The sequence below is a fragment of the Drosophila gunungcola genome (assembly GCF_025200985.1).
Source record: "Drosophila gunungcola strain Sukarami chromosome 2R unlocalized genomic scaffold, Dgunungcola_SK_2 000017F, whole genome shotgun sequence".
Classification (NCBI taxonomy): domain Eukaryota; kingdom Metazoa; phylum Arthropoda; class Insecta; order Diptera; family Drosophilidae; genus Drosophila; species Drosophila gunungcola.
The window spans coordinates 434,504-438,865 of record NW_026453173.1 but is presented as its reverse complement, the minus strand read 5'-3'; the positions used below and the strand labels follow the sequence as shown (position 1 = coordinate 438,865).

Genomic DNA, 4,362 nt, shown 5'->3' with positions numbered 1-4,362 from the left:
AGTGCTATGCTTACGATCGAGATTCTCTGGAGCATGCAGTTTTTATAATGGCGTAGAGAGTTGCGAAATCAATGTCTCCTAATCAACATTTGAGTTAACCCACTCGTTATTCGACTGGCCACTCGAAGTCCGTGTGTATGCACTCTGATGTAAACGTCGAACTAAACAAATAAATTCTGATGAATCCTCCATGTTTCTCCCCTTCTGAGTTGCGCCTGATGAGGAAAGTGCGGTCCGATAAGCGTCCCATGTTTTCCAAACAGCGTTGTAAAAGTTAGCCAAATATACGGCCATTCACAAAGTGTTTTCGTGTGTTTTCTCGCAGTCCTCAATGGCCTGTAAATCATCCAAAGAACCCGCTACCAATATCAACTAGTTATTTACTTTGATTGAGTGACCACAGTCTTTCCAAGTGCTAAAATCACTAAAACATATGTCAATTGACGCGATAACGCAATTCCATAAAGGTCTTGATGGCTGGCAAATTGCATCACATATCACACAACTGACCAAAGCCTGCCGCACAGACGCCGATCGGTTCTTTGCGGGTGCTTCAGGCTTTAATATAATGCCGGTAACAGCCAAATTCGAATCAGACTGAGACTTGCTCCAGCACCGGCATCAGCATGTTTCCAGCCAAAAGTAATGTGTGCCTCTTCGATTGGAAGTGGGACGACATTGCTGTCGAGGGCGAACACTTTCTTGGTCCCAACGGCTTGCTGGTGTCCAGGTGAGGCACAAGTTCCCTAACCATTGTTTTATGGTGACCTAATCGTGTCGTAATCGATTCGCACACAGGATTCTCCAGTCAATGAAAATGCCGTGAAGGATAGCCACCCTTGGTGGAAGCGCTACCAACCAATCTCGAACAAACTGGTTACCCGTTCCGGAACTGAGGTGCAGTTCGCCATCATGGTCAGGCGCTGTAACAACGCCGGAGTCCGTACATACGTGGATATCGTATTTAACCACATGGCCGCCGATGGAGGCACCTACGGCACTAGAGACAGCACCGCCAGCAGTAAGTGCTACCCCGGAGTGCCCTACTCCTCGCTGGACTTCAACCCCACATGCGCAATAATCAACTACAACAATGCCAACCAAGTGCGCAACTGCGAGCGCCATTGACCTCGGTGTGGCCTGATTCCGCGTGGACGCCGCCAAGCACATGTGGCCCGCGGACCTGGGCGTCATCTTTGGACGCCTGAAAAACGTGAATACTGCCCACGGCTTCGAATCGGGCGCCAAACCCTATATAGAGCTGGAGGTCATCGACATGGGAGGCGAAGCTTGACTCCATCGGCCTTCCGCTGCAATGGACCAGCTGCAGTACTTAGTCAACTGGGGAACTGCCTGGGGATTCGCCGCCTCTGACCGCTCCCTGGTCTTCGTGGACAACAACGATAACCAGCGCGGACATGGAGCTGGCGGTGCCGACGTGCTCACTTACAAGGTGCCCAAGAAGTACAAGATGGCCTCCGCCTTCATGATGGCGCATCCCTTCGGCACCCCGCGGTTAGGACATCTCCTTCTCGGACACGGACCAAAGCCCACCAACCACCGACGGCCAATTATTATTATTAAACGATTGAGTTTTCAAAATTATAAGTAAGAAGTTTGATTGCAGACTTATTGATAAGTATTACGAAAACTTTATTTGAAATAATAATAATTAAAAATAATAATTAAAAAGTCGTTTTATGAATTAGGTAACGAAAGTATAAATCATTTAAGGACATGTTTTGTAGATTCCTTCTGTCAGCGATATTTTCTAACAGAAATAAATTGTATCGCTCTAATCGAGCCTGGGTGTGCGAACACCGTTGGCGCCAGATCTACAACTTGGTGGCTTTCAGGAATGCCGTGGGCTCGGATGTGATCCAGAACTGGTGGGTAGCAACCAGGTTTCTTCCAGCCGTGATAACAAGGGCTTTGTGTCCTTCAACAACGACAACTACGACTTCAACAGCTTCCTGCAGACCGGCCTTCCCGCAGGCACCTACTGTAACGTGATCTCCGGCTTCAAGAAGGGCTCCTACTGCACTGGCAAGACTGTCATTGTCGGATCCTACGGTCGTTCCAACATTTCCATCGGAAGCTCTGAGGACGATGGTGTTCTGGCCTTTCACAACAACGCCAAGTTGTAGTGCACTGGGACAAATGCCGAGCATATGCATTGCGATTACTAATTTTAAATAAATGTATCATGAGAATTTTATTATTCAAGTCTTTTTCCATCTTTTTGTTTCAGAACGGTTTTAAGTTAAATCTCTCTAAGCTTATATATAGTCGGGAAAACAAATACGAGAAGTGTCTGAAAAATATCCAAGCAGCGTTCGAATCTTGTCCAGTAAACAGTTACCTCTGGGTCGCGCGTTATGTCCAATGCGATTTAGTACATTTTTACACCCTTGCAAAGGGTATTATAATTGCAGTCAGAAGTTTGCAACGCAGTGAAGGAGACGTTTCCGATCTAGCCATGTCCGTCTGTCCGTCCGTTTCTTAGTTTTAAAGCTATCTGCATGAAAATTTCCCAAAAGTTTTCTTTCTATTGCAGGAAGTACATAAGTAGAAACGAGCCGGATCGGACGACTATATCATATAGCTCCCAGAGAAACAACCGGAAAAATAAATGAAAAACAAGAAAGGAAGGTAACTTCGGCAAGTTCATATTCACTTGGAGCTATTGCAAACATTTAATAATATTGAAAACATTCAAATTATCATTTACTTGCGTATATGTTTAAAAACATTAAAGCTATGATGATTTGCAGCTTAATTATTCGATAGTTCATATGGCAGCTATATGATATCGTTTTCCGATTTTAACAAAATTAAAAGCGTAATTCTGAACTGTCAAACTATTAATAAATCAAAAAGAATTTTTAAAAATATTTAAAAAATAAAAAAGTTACATTTTTAAAAAAATTGATATTTTTTATATTTTTATTGTTTTTATGGGAGGTTCATGTTATAGAAGTCCGATTTTTATAAAATTTAAACCATAAGTCTGAAATATTTAACCATTACTATATGTCGAAGAACAAAAAAAAATTTAAAAACAGCAAAGCTTTCATTTTTTTTTTATTTATTTTACCGATTGTTTCTATGGGAGCTGTATGCTATAGTCGTCCGATCCGGCTCTTTCTGACTTATATACTACCTGCAACTTTCGGGAAAGTTTCATGCAGATTACTTCAAAACTGAGAGACTAGCTTGCATAGAAACGGACGGCCTGACGGACGGACTGACGGACATGGCTAAATCGACTCTCCTAGTGATGCTGATCAAGAATATATATGCTTTATAGGGTTGGAAATGTCTTCTTCACTGCGTTGCAAACTTCTGACTGAAATTATAATACCCTCTGCAAGGGTATAAATATTATAACTTTGCTGCTTTTTACTATTTTTAAGTTCGATTTAAATTTCAATAAGATCGAAGACTCTAGCATACAGCTGCCGTAGAGACAATCGGAAAATTAAATGAAAAAAATTGTTACTCTGTTGGTCTATCATTTCATTAAGATCGGCCGACTATTGCTTATAGCTCCCATGGAAACAATCGGATTAAAAAAAAATATAACAAAATTTAACTTTTAAATTTTATATTCTTGATCAGCATCACTAGTAGAGTCGATCTAGCCATGTCCGTCTGTCCATCCGTTTCTACGCAAACTAGTCGCTCGGATCGGACGACTATAGCATATAGCTCCCATAGGAGCAATAGGAAAAATAAATGAAAAAGAATATAACTGCTGTTTTTTAATTTTTTTTTAAACATAATACAAAATTTTTTATTAAATGTAAAATTTTTATTTTGTAATTTAAAAAAAAAAATTTTTTGACTTATTTATAATTTGACAGTTTAGAATTACGGCTTTAATTTTATTAAAATCGGAAAACGATATTATATAGCTGCCATAAGAACTATCGAATAACTGAGCTGCAAATCAACAAGCATCAATGTTTTTAAACATAAACGCAAGTAAATCATAATTTTAATGTTTTCAGGATTATTTAATTTTTGCATAGCTGCAAGGGTATATGAATTTCAGCTTGCCGAAGTTTGTTTTTTTCTTGTTTTTAATATATTTGACATTTTTTAAATGGTTTAAAATTTCAGACTTTTAGTTATTTAAAAGAATATTTAAATATGGCAATAGCCGGTTTTTATAGGAGCTATATGATATAGTCGTCCGATTTTAATCAATATGAAAAAGTTAAATAACACAACCTATTTTTTGGATTGTTCATGTTAAGGGTTTGTATGTTAGAGTCATTCGATATGGCTCATACCTTGACCCTGAAATATAATTAACACTAGAAATATATCAATGTTTTTAGTTTTTTTATAAAAATT

At 39.5% G+C, this 4,362-nt stretch overlaps 1 pseudogene; it reads left to right on the top strand.

The window, feature by feature from the left end:
• The first annotated feature begins 626 nt into the window (after positions 1–626).
• Positions 627–2,147, top strand: LOC128256364 (alpha-amylase 4N-like; annotated as a pseudogene).
• The last annotated feature ends 2,215 nt before the right edge of the window (positions 2,148–4,362 follow it).